Source organism: Rhincodon typus, chromosome 34, assembly GCF_021869965.1.
Source record: "Rhincodon typus isolate 14 chromosome 34, sRhiTyp1.1, whole genome shotgun sequence".
Lineage (NCBI taxonomy): Eukaryota > Metazoa > Chordata > Chondrichthyes > Orectolobiformes > Rhincodontidae > Rhincodon > Rhincodon typus.
In genome coordinates, this window is record NC_063365.1 from 21,049,998 (window position 1) to 21,062,979 (window position 12,982).

The 12,982-nt window shown below is 43.6% G+C and overlaps 1 protein-coding gene across 2 annotated transcripts in view; it reads left to right on the forward strand.

The window, feature by feature from the left end:
• The window catches only part of vsir (V-set immunoregulatory receptor), a 57,363-nt gene that overhangs the window by 3,484 nt on the left and 40,897 nt on the right, over positions 1–12,982 (forward strand). Inside the window, exon 2 of one of the 2 annotated variants that reach the window (XM_048616341.1) lies at positions 1,881–1,947. The exons of the other annotated variant lie outside the window; for it this stretch is intronic. The gene's annotated coding sequence lies outside the window, so the exon portion shown is untranslated. The remainder of the gene's footprint in view (positions 1–1,880; positions 1,948–12,982) is intronic. 2 annotated transcript variants of the gene reach the window in all.

Sequence of the window (12,982 nt, forward strand, 5' to 3'; positions counted from 1 at the left end):
TTCTGCTCCTATGATGCTACTTGGCCTGCTGTGTTCATCCAGCTCTGCACCTTGTTGTGATGAGTCTTTTTTTTCTACAAAGGAGCTGGGTTCTTCACAGTTGGTTTCTGGACAAGGAACATGGGGCAAAGGGAAATATGGAAACTGTTGTTTGCACTAAACTACAGATTTACAATAAAAAGTTTTAACTCTCTGGCAGTTTTTTGCTGACTAAATTAATATTTGGATATTGTTGTATGAAACAGTAATAGTTACAGACATAAATTACATCTGTGTTCTCTTGTGTTGCTAATGGATAGTGTGGGATCTTTGGAATAGTTGATATTATTGTCGCTATTCACTTTGCTAGTCCGTTTTTAAGGCCTTTGTTCTGAACAAGAGAATGAATGTAATCCTAAAGTGTAGTGAGTAATTGCAGAACAGCTTCATTTGCTTGTAAGTTTTGAACTCTGGATCATTAATCGTTTCTCTTTACATTTGCATCTACAACAATATGACAGAGTGTCTTTTGGCTAAATACACCACCCACACGCACCCACCCACACAGGACAGCGAGCATCCTGCCTACAATGCACTGACTGTTTTTAGTACATTTTGTTTTCTCTTCTAGTTAACTAATTATCTGGAGGGTGGGGACCCTCTATTTGTACAGCAGAGCTAAAATGGCAGCTGGCCACAGTGACTCTTTAACAGTGACATGCAGCAGAACGGCACAACACAAAAGGTTTATTCACCCTCCCAAGAATAATGCTCTTTCAGAAGCTGTCTGTTAGAATCTGCAGAAACACTCCGCCAACGTGTGCCTGTCTTTCTCTGACTAAACTATGTTTCTGCTTTCTTAGCAGGCATTTCTGTAAGTTTCTGAAATGATTGCCGAATGATAAGTTCAGGGTTTTAAATTTGTGCACATCTCTCTCTGTGGTACTCACAAAACGATGGTAAATACTATTGTTTGTGAGTTGTACTCTGTATAACGGACAATATAAGCTCCACAATCTTTGAAGTTACACTATGCAGTCCTGCAATAACAGTGTGTGATGGTGGTCTTTGTGCGTGACTTCAGACCGTCAGCAGGGGCCACAACTTCAACCGTACAGGCCTAGGCTCTGCAATTTGCTCCCCTAAACCTCTCCCACTTTTCCTTCAAGATATTCTTTAAAAGCTACCTGATTGGGCAGGTGTCGTGTCACCTGTCTCAGTACCTCCTTATTGGATTGGTGTTAAATTTTCTCTCTCACTGCTGTGAAGAGTTTTGAGATGTTTTACAGTGGGAGAGGTAGTATACAAATGCACATTGTTTTTGTAGGAGATTCCCTTATTGTTTTTTCAGTAGAATTATACTTTCAAATAATGCAGTAGATGTTCGTGTGGCTGAGTTTAAGTGCGTGGAAATCTGATGTTTTTGTCCTGGATTCTGGCATACCATAGCCACAGTTTAAATAATGACTTGGACACTGCAATCCACTTTTTGAAAGCAAATGAAGAGCGCTAAACCTATTTCAGGAAACAGAGTCCAAATGTTTGTGTACAAAGAGGGGCTAGAACGGAGCAGAAAGGCTACACCCTTCCTCAATCCTATTTCAACGTGACTTTTTTTTCAATGATAAACGAAATGTGAGACCACATGACAGCAATATCTTTCCACCTGAGCTCTACGCACACTGATGAATGAGTTGCCTCCGTGCACAGCCCACACTCCCCCCCCCCCACCCCCGCAAAGGCCATTACATCAGAGCTTTCAAGTAAAGAACTTAAACCTGAAATTTACCACGCAATATCATTGTTGCCCCCAACCCCTAACTTGTCTCGTACAAATACACTGATCTGGTTTATCTTTTTGTCTCTCAAACTTTCCCCACCCTCCTTTTCTCGTGTATTAGGAAACACTGTGTGGAAAGTTATGCTTCGAGGTTAACACGTTCGACTTCTGGCATTCAATCTCATCGGGTACATTTTTTTGCTCACACATTACGTCCCAGTTTTGGAAACACATGATATAACATTTTCCATTGCTGTCAGGTCTGCTGTTGGGTGTTTTCAAAGCGTTACTGGTAGAAAGGCAAATAATATGTAGACTGTTACTTCCCTCATTGAACCAAGTCCTGTTCCTGTCAGCTGTTGGGGTGGCATCGCTTGTGGATTGGAGCTGGCAAAAGGTCTTGGCACCTTCCATCACAGATCTTGTAGACATAGAATCCCAATGATGTGGAAGCAGAACCATTTGGCCCATCAAGGCCACATCAACTGTCTGAACAGCAGCCCAATTAGACCTATCCCCCACCCTTTAACCCTGTATTTCCCATGGCTTACCCACCGACCTACACATCCTTGGACACTACGGGCAATTTAGCATGGCCAATCCACCTAACGTGCACATTTCTGGACTGTGGGCGGAAACCGGAGCACCCGGAAGAAACCCACACAGACATGGGGAGAATGTGCAAACCCACACAGACAGTTGCCCGAGGCTGGAATCAAACTCAGGTCACTGGTGCTGTGAGGCAGCAGTGCTAACCACTGAGCCACCGCGCTGCCCATGTGACAACTACCAGTGATTAGGGAATGTGTAGATCAAAGGAGCAGCAATACGTCAGTCTACAGATTCTCAAAGCTATTACATGTCACAGGGATTTAAACCTCTCCCTCCACGCATTCAGAAGTTTTGATAGTTTACACACACTTTGAGGACCTTGCAAAGGTAGAGTAGCCTTTTTGTAGAATGGTCAGCATGGACAAGTTGGACCGAAAGGTCTGTTTCCATGCTGTATGATTCTATAAGGGGGTACAGTCATTGGGCAGATTGGAGAAGCTGGGGTTGGTTGGGAAGGAGAAATCAGATGCAGGTGCTTATTTACCCTCTCAAAACCATTCATGCTTTTAAGGAGAAATGGTTGACCATTCAAACATTGGAAACAGAGGACACAGAATTAGAATGGTTGACAAATCAACCATGATCTTATTGAATGGTGGAGCAGGTTTGAGGGCCCCGAATGGCCTACACATGCTTCCAGTTCTAATGTCCTTAAGCAAAAGGAAGAGGCTTGAGGATTAATCTTCTTGCATGATGAGAGTTTACAATCTGGAATGTCTGGTTGCATGATGAAACAAATTCAGTTGTCACCTTCGAAAAAGAATTAGATCAGGAGCACAGCCTCTGGGCCAGAGGCTCTGGATTTGGATGACACTCCAGGATTTGATGGCAAAGGGAGATATGCTCATAATGCAGCCAAACCTGGTTGATTTATTCAACCTCCAAATCTTTCCAACACACATCAATGGCAGGCAGTGAGAGCAGGAGAAATTCATGGTCAGCCAGAATGGAGTGGTGGCAGCAGTGCAACAACCTCCTGATGTTAAAAGACTCTAGATATACACACACACACACAACCATCACAGATTGCACTCTGCTTGCAAAAATCTCCTTACTTTGGGAGAGAGGGAGTGTCAATAGTTGGAGAAGAAAGAAAAGACAGGGATCTGGGGAAAAAAATGGGTGTAACTCAATTGCTGTACAAAGGCCAAGGGGGATAGATATTCTGTTTGCAAGGGAATCAAAGGCTATTGGGACATGTAGGTGGGAATGTGGAATTCAAAACATAAACAAATCAGCCATGATGTTATTGAATGATGGAGCAGGCTCAAGGGGATGAATAATCTACTTTTACTCCGAATTGTTCAGTTTTTTTTTTGTATGTGCACATACTCGATGGGTTGAACGGCCCCTTCAGTTATCCTATGACTTCTATAACATGGTAATGACTTAGGCTTCAGCACATGCCTCGATTAACAGAGAACTCCAAAATATTGTTGATGCTTATCGTGGAATACTCTGTTCTCAATGTTTCCAATAACCACCAGGTCCCAGCTCCTTCCAGAGTAGAGCGAAGGGACCAAACCCTCATTGTGCCACATGACAACAGTTATGCATGTCACAGAAACAATGGATGCATGGATTGAACGCACCAGGATCATGTTGCTGATAATGTTATTCTAAAGCAATCATCTCGGAATTCTTCCATTTGGACACCATCAGATGTAGGAGCAGGACTAGGCCATTTGTCCAATCATAACTGCTCCACCATTCAGCGAGATCATGGCTGATCTGATAATCCTCAGCTCCAGTTTCCTGCCTTTTCCTCATAACCCTTGATTCCCTCACTGATTAAAAATCTAATTCAGCCTTGAATTTACTTTAATGACCCAGCCTTAACAGCCCTCTGTGGTAACAATTCAACAGGTTCACTACCCTCTGAGAGAAGGGATTCCTCATCTGTCTTAAATGGGTGACCCATTATTCTGAAATTATGCCGTCTGGTTCTAGACTCCCCCTAGGTTCTGGTATGTTTCAATATGGTCACTTCTCAAACCCCTAAACTACAATGAGTGTGGGGCCTACCTACTCAACCTCTCCTCTCCAGAAATATCCAGGAACAATGTAATGAACCTTCTCTGGATTGTCTCCAATGCCAGTATTTCTTTCCTTAGGTGCCTCTGCATCAATGGAAAAAGATTAAAAATTGCGACACACCAAACATGGCTGCCAAGGCAAACTCAAAGTAACTAATTTCCTGCGAAGACACTGTATTTCAATTGGAAACCTTGAGAATATCCTATCTATGGTAATTATGAGTCAACAATTATTATTCAACTTAATAAAAATTTTACAACACCAGTCTAAATCAATAATTCCTCAAAATGCTAGGCATCTTGTCTTATTGTGTTTGATGGAAACCACATGAGTGTGCCAGCATAATGGGTTAAATCTTAAATGGAAATGTAAATACCTTTTAAAATCAACCATTCAGACACGTGGGACTTGAATGCAAACATTTTGGCCCAGAGGAAGGGACATTACCACAACACCACCTTTGCCTGGTGATTCACTGTTCTCTTTGCCCTAATTAGATGGAAATTTCATAGAACCATAGAACTGCCTACGGTGTGGAAACAGGCCATTCAGCCCAACAAGTCCACACTAACTATGTGAAGAGCATTACACCCATTCTCACCCACTTACCCTGCAACCCTGCATTTCCCACAGCTAATCCACTTGACTTGCACATCCCTGGATGTTATGGGTAATTTAGGACGGCCAATCCACCTAACCTTCATATGTTTGGACTTTACGATTTGATTTCCTTTTGTGCAATGTGAATGTCGTCCAGGAGATAAAATTATTAATCAGCAATAACTTGAATAGAGAATAGATGTGAGTGAAAAAGGTCATTTGGTATCAATCCACATGGACCCAAAAATGTTTAGATTTGAGAACAACCACGGAAATGTCACGTAGGAAACACAGTAGTTATTTTGCATACAGGAACTCCCACAAGTATAAATGATCAGGCAATCGGTTTTTTCATAGATCACAGAATCCCTACAGTGTGGAAACGGGTCCTACGGCCCTACAAGTCCACACTGACCCACAAAGCATCCCACCCAGACCCACCCCGCTATAACCCACCTTATCTATACATCCCTGAACACTGTGGACAATTTAGCATGGCCAATCCACCCTAATCTACACATCTTTGGACTGTGGGAGGAAACCAGAGAAAACCCACGCAGGCATAGGGAGAATGTGCAAACTGCACACAGACAGTCACCCGAGGGTGGAATTGAACCTGGGTCCCTGGCGCTGTGAGGCAGCAGTGCTAACCACTGAACCACTGTGCCGTGTTTCTGTGATGTTCAACCAAGGATAGATATTGTGTAAAGCACTGGGGGATCTCCCTTGTTCTTCTTTGAGCTCTGAAGTCTTTTAAATCCACCTGAGAGGGATGGCGGGATTTCCACCAAGGTTGTCTTCCTTTAATGTTGCACTGGGAGTGTTAGAAACCACAACACCACGACTGTGGAGGTGATAGCACTCCTGCTGAGTCATGGTCAGTTACATTAAATCATTAACCACACACATCTGAGCTCATCAACTTCACTTTCTCTCTCCATTGGCTATCTATATAACAGAGACTGGTGTTTAATCTGATAAACATCCACTTGGTTTAATACTCGTTCAAGGGATGCAGATACAGCTGGCTGGCACAACATTTATTGCTCATCCCTAATGGCCCCTTGAGAAAGTGGTGGTGATCTGTCTTCTTAAACCCCTGCAGTCCTTGGGGGTGATATTAGGGAAGGAATTCCAGGATTTTCACACAGAAACACTGAAAGAACAGTGATATATTTTCAAGTCAGGATGAGTGGCTTGGAGGGGAGCTTGCAGTTGGTGGTCTTCCCTTTTGTATCTTCTGCCCTTGTCCTTCTAGATGGAAGTGGTTGTGGGTTTGGAAAGTGCTGTCGAAGGATCTTCTGTGAATTTCTGCAGCGCATCTTGTACATAGTAGCATTAGTATGTAAAAACTGTTAGAGGTGGAGGGAGTGAATGTTTGTGGATATGGTGCCAATTGAGTGGGTTGCTTTGATCTGAATCTTATTCAGCTTTTTTTTTTGAGTATTGTTGAGAGCTGCACCCATCCAGGGAAGTGGGGAGTATTCCATCCTACTCCTGACTTGTGTCTTGTAGATGGTGGACGGGCTTTGGGAAGTCAGGAGGTAAGTCACCAGCTACAGGATTCCTATCCTCTAACCTTCTGTCATAGCCAGACTATTAAATGGACAGTCCATTCTGCTCTGGTCAATGTTGGCTCCCAGGATGATGGTAGTGGGAGATTAAGCAATTGTAATACAATTGAATGTCAAAGGGAGATAGTTAGATTGTCTCTTGTTAGAGAAAGTTATTTCCTGGCACTTGTATGATGTGAAAATTATTTGCCACTTGATAGGCCAAACTGGATATTGTCCTGGTCTTGCTGCATTTGGACATGGACTGCTTCAATATTTGAGAAGTCGTGAATGATGCTGAACATTGTGCAATTATCAGTGAACATCTCCATTTCTGACCTTATAATGGAGGGAAGGCCATTGATGAAGCAGCTGAAGATGGTTGGGCCGAGGACACTACCCTGAGAAACTCCTGCAGAGATGTCCTAGAGCTGAGATGACTGACCTCCAACAACCACAACCACCCTCCTATGTGTCAGATATGATTTCAATCAGCAGAGACTGTTCCCTGATTCAGTTCTGCTGAGTTTCTTGAACATTTTCTGTTCCTATTCCAGGTCCCAGGCATTTGTAGTAGTTTGGTTTCATTATTAACAAAAAAGGGAAGTTTTGGAGCTGGACCTGATAGAGGTGTAGAGAAGGGTGGAAAGTGGAAGGAAAAGTGATGAGGTTTTTGAGTTCCGGGCTAGAGCAGGAAACTTAACAGATGTGATCATCAATGTATTGGAGAAAGAGTTGGAGAAGAGACCCTCCATCCCCTGAGTAGGTCTGGAACAAAGAATGTTCTGTACAGCCCACCAGGAGACCAGTGTGATGGGGACACATTGCCACACCTTTTATTTAGAGGAAGTGAAACAAGTCAAAGGAGTCACATGAAATCAGGTTATAGTCCAACAGGTTTATTTGAAATCATGAGCTTTCAGAGCGCTACTCCTTTTGTCTGTGTGACTTCACCTGATGAAGGAGCAGTGCTTCGAAAGCTTGTGATTTCAAATAAACCTGTTGGACTATAATCTGGTGTCATGTGACTTCTGACTTTGTTCACCCCAGTCCAACACCGGCACCTCCACATCAAGCTAAAGGAGAAATTATTCAACAAGAACACAAAACGTGTGCAAACTTTCTTCGTAACTCTATCCTTGGAGTCCGTGTGTCATTCTAGTAAATCTACACTAGCCTCCTTCCAATACCAATACATTCTTCCCAAACTCTGAGGCTCAGAACAACTTGCAATATTCCAGGTGTGGCCTAACAAAAGGAAATGATGGTTATGGAAACAATGGAGTTTTAAGTCTGAGGGATAAAACAAGGAATCGGGGATGTATTTCCTCTGGCAAATGGGCCAGAGATCCAAAATGTGACAACATAAATTGGCAAAGGAAGCAGTGAGGAAATGAGGAGTTTTTTTGTTTGTACAGAGGGATAATAAAGTCTGGAGCACCTGAAAGGGTGATGAAACCAATTTCCAAGAGCCTTTTTTAAATAGGTAAGCGGGCATGAACCTGAAGGGAGGTAATTTGGAGATCTGTGCGGAAACCATAGGGATGTGTAGGATGAAACCATTCAACCTCTTTGACAGTGCCCAACACAGGTGTGGTGGATTGAATGGCCTCACAGTGCTGTTAGATTCTATCTTCATCGTGCCTTCAGTCTGTAGGTAATATTCCTGAGCAAACACAGAAGGACCAAACAGCCCCAAGAGGCTGCTCTGTTCCTAATACAAATCCTAAAGCTAACTGGGTAGTAAAGAATAAGGTACAAAGAATCACTGCACAAGCAACAGCTAGGCAGGAACTTAAAGCCACTTGAAGCAAGAAAATTAATTTTGCAGTGCACCACAGCAGGAAATGAGTTTAAAAAAAAAAGTCTAGCCCTACCCTCTTAACCATTCATCGAACCAGCTACACCCAACAATCTGATTTTACAAGAAACCCTCGAGAAGGTCTTGCATTTCTTTAGCGCTGTATATGGTTTCTCAGGATGCTCCAAAGCTCAAGGATTGAACTGCTCTTGAACTGGAGCCAGGCGAGTGCAGTGGCCATGTCGCACAGCAAGATCCAGTTTGCCTGCTCAAGGTGCTGTCTGTTCCTGTTAGCCAGGATGCTGGGAGAGCTTTTTGCTCGAATCCAATCTGCACCATATGATCGCTTAACAAAACACCAAACCGAGGTCCTTGTATATAAAGCAAAGGCCTTTACAGGTGAACCATTATTTGATTATAATTTTTGGTCATTTGCTGTGACGGAGAGGATTCTTGTACAAGAAGAGCATTTCTCAGCCATTATGAAATCTGTGTTTTAAATACGCTGGCACTGCTGGTTTGGCTGCCATCTTTTTCCTAGCACTGTTCTCTCTGTCTCACAACAGAGATTGTGAATTTCAGTGGGAGCACTCCACTGCCCAGAAGGAATAAACAGGAAACAGGCAATGGCCTAGTGGTGTTATTGCTGGCCTGTTAATCCAGAGATCCAGACAATGTTCTGGGGACCCTGGTTCGAATCCTGCCATGGCAGATGGTGGAATTTGAATTCAACAAATATCTGGAATATCTCTAATGATAACTGTGAATCCATTGTCGATTGTCAGGAAAAACCCATCTGGTTCACCAATGCCCTTTAGGGAAGGAAGCTGCCACCCTTACCCGATCTGGCCTACATGTGACTCCAGACCCACAGCAACGTGGTTGACTCATAACTGCCCTCTGGGCAATTAGGGATGGGAAATAAATACTGCCTAGCCAGTGACGCCTTCATCCCGTGAATGAATAAAGGAAAAAAAAACTTCCAAAGATGAGGCTCTTTCATTCTGGTATCCCCATACCTTCTTACAATTGCCTACTGAGGTGGTGGGGGGGGTCAACACAATTTCATATTGGAACGACCACTGTCGGATTCTGAAGGTTCTGGGAGGGCTTAATGAAAGGTCAGGCTCAGGATGAATTTGCTGGGAATGTGGGAAGGCAGGATGCTGCAAGATGAATATTGCAGGATGGTGGGCGAGGTGGCATGGGCGGAGGCTCATCGACCGAATCTCTGGGATAAATGTCAGATCTGCACAATTTCCCCACTACTACTGCACTCCAGAAAACACTCCATTGGCTGCAGAGCTTTGGCAGGTTTGGAGGTTGTGGAAATCTCTGTATATTTTTGCTGCTGATGTTTTGTTTGTACACGGGAACGTGGGTGCAGGGAGGTCAACCAGCTGGACTTCATAGAATCAGAGTTCCCCAGTTGGGGCTGTTAATCTGGTCCAATCAGGGAGCCCTGGCTGACATAAAAAGATTGACGGACAGTCAGGGATACTGACACTCTGGTGCCTGACTCCATCTGAGGCAGTATTATAGTCAAGACCATTCATGTGTAAGTGAAGGGTGACTTGGTGACAGGATACCAGCCTACGTGGAGTTATTTCTGTGGGGATCCCATGCATTAGGCAAGACAAAGTGGTCAGTAACACAGAAAAAAAAACACCACATCCCAGCTGGTTACCAACTCAAAACTACTTTTACTGAATCACTTTGAAACTACACACAGTGACATTGCTACTTTCAAAGGTAACCCTGAGGAGGGGTGTGTCAGCTTCTCCACACAGAAACCTCCACTGATGCTGCTCTGTCAGTGATCTCCATTGAGTGTGCAACACTAACTCTGGACTGGCTCACTCTCCTTTCGGGTTTTCCTGGGGGAGACACAGAATCGGAAACACCGAAGGGTGTCACCACTGGGGGAAGCACCTGCCCTCTGCTTTGGCACCTCTCCATATTTGCACGGGGCAGATCACGAGGTTGGTGGCTTGGGGGAGTCGCAGCAATAAGCCCACATCTCACTGCGCTGTCACTACCCATCCATGTGCCAATTTAATGCCTTGCCACACTGATGACAAGTCATGCCAGTTTTCAAACTGACCCCAATTTCCATTTATTCTGGGCAGTGATTTTAGGAACTTGGTCCCTTGGGTACAAAGAACCACCTCCACTACATTCTTGCCATGACTTAGCAAGCAAGAAAAAGCAAACACAACCCTTGCACCCTTCCTAATGCAAACGGAAAGACTTAGAAAATAAGGTCCACCAAACAAACCACCTTAAGCAATGTTTCCAAAACTTCTTCCCACTGTGATCTCATTATTGTGGCTTCAAAACATTGAGGACCCCCTTCCCAGACAAATGAATAATGAGGGTCTGTTAGCATGAGACAGCATTCATGACCTCATCTCAGTTCCATGATGGCTATTGCAGCCTGGGATCTCATGAGTCCACAGTTTTCGCTTGAGATCTCACTTGGAGTTGTGACCACCACTTTGGAAAGCGCTTATCTCATAGTTTTACTCACTCCAAAAACAAGTACAACCAGAGAACTACTTTCAAAGCGTAATTTCAGTTGTAACACAGGTAATCTGATAACCAATTTGCCCTCGGGAAGCTCCAACCAACAGAAAATGCCAGATCATCTGTTTTTGGGATGTTGTTTGAGAAGTAAGAAGGGTTTGGGTGAGGGGAGGGGTGAGTCCACACCCTCCACTTGATCAATAAGACTTCCATCAGGTTTATTTGCAGACACTGACTGTAGTTTCTTCTTGTCAGAAGCAATCTTTTGAGGACAGCTTGAAGATTAGCTGGTCTTCATGACATTTGGCATTGTATCCAGCTATTCATTCTGGCTCTGCTGGGAATAGTGACATTGAAAGAATTGTTTGGTCACACGTCAGAAAAACTTCCATCTAACCTCGGATCAGGAACAGACAGGCTAGTATTTATGAAGCACCTAATCACGTGGTCCTGGACTGTCTCAAAGTGTTTCGTATACAATGGAGCCAGTCACTGCTGTGGTTTTGTAGGTACCTCCAACACACAGTCTGCCTCAAGGAAGATCTCATCAACAGCAGTGAGATGAAAAGCCCGATTGTTAGTACAACAAGATCACCCCTTTTCCGCCTGAACAGGATAACAGTTTTAATCACTTAACAGGTGAAAGGTGGCAAACAGAAATTGTTGCTTCAGACCAGAAAGACTCATGTTTTTTTTTTTGACAAGTGTCTTTTAGATCAACTCCCTAAGAGAACACCTTTTGCAAGAACCACTGATCAATATTTTTAAAATTTCGGAACAGCTTTCCCTCTCTGGCCCTCCAAACTCGCCCTGCGCTTCATAATAAATCTCTTCTCCTGAAATGGTTTCTCCGATTCCCTTCGACAGCATTTAACAGCTGCTCGGCGGTGCCTCTGTGTAGTCAGCTTTCTGTTTGGAAAACAGACTCTGAATCTGTTGTAAGAGAGGCCAAAAAGAGGGATCCCTATTAAAATTCCCAGACTGTTGCCCTTCACTCTTGCTGGCTGTACCTCCAACCCAGATGAAATCTTTTACATCTTTCTTTTCCCCACACAATTAGTCAATTGTGTCATTTATGCCATTTTGGAATGTGAGACTACTTGTGGATTTTAAGTTTTGCCAATACCTTGCCCAAAGTATTCTTTGACAGCAGCAAACATTCCCGACAATTTATCTATAAGCAGTATTTGTGTTTCATATATTCAAGTCTTAATTATGTCAGCGGATTAAATTATCTGTCACGTTTTGTAATTGATACAAATCCCCTGGCATAGGATAACTTCACCCTGATCAGTTTTCAGTGAATAGTTTGCTGCTCTTCACCACTTACTTTTATTCTCGAAATGCAATAAAAACCTGCATTTATATGGCACCTCCCAAGTGAGGTTAACTTCCCAAGATGCTTTACACAAGCATTATCAAACCAAATTTGGCACCAATCCACACTACAGCAAGCAACAACAAACTTGAACAAGAAAGGTTTAGGTTTTAAGCAACATCTTAAAGAAAGAGTGGGAGGTGAGATGAAGAGAATTCCAGAACTTGGGCATTCCAAGCAGCTGAAGACCGAGCCATTGATGGACGAAAGTCATATGAGTATGCATGAGAGGCCGGCATTGAAAGAGTGCAGAGACCTTGGAAGGTTGTAGGGACTGGAGAAGGTTACAGAGATAAGGAGGGATCTGTAAGGAAGGATGGGAATTTTTAAATCAAGGAACCAATGCCAGTCAGTGAGAACAAGTGGAGCTGGGGGGGCCTATGGGTGTCAGTGACTTGATGCGAGTGAGGTTATGGGCAGAAGAGCTTTGGATGATCCTCAAGTCTTCAGAGGATCAGGGTGGGGGGACAGTGGTTAAACAGAGAAGTCCAGCAGTATTCAAGGTGCGAGTGAAGGTTTCACGAGTTGAGGACAGACTGAAATTCTTTGTTGAAATTTACACTAATCTCATGATATAAATTGAACAGAGTAGAAACAGAACATGGAACAAAAACAAAATTGCTGGAAAAGCTCAGCAGGTCTGGCAGCATCTGTGAAGGAGAAAATAGAGTTAACGTTTCGGTTCTGGTGACCCTTCCTCAGAACACAGAACATTC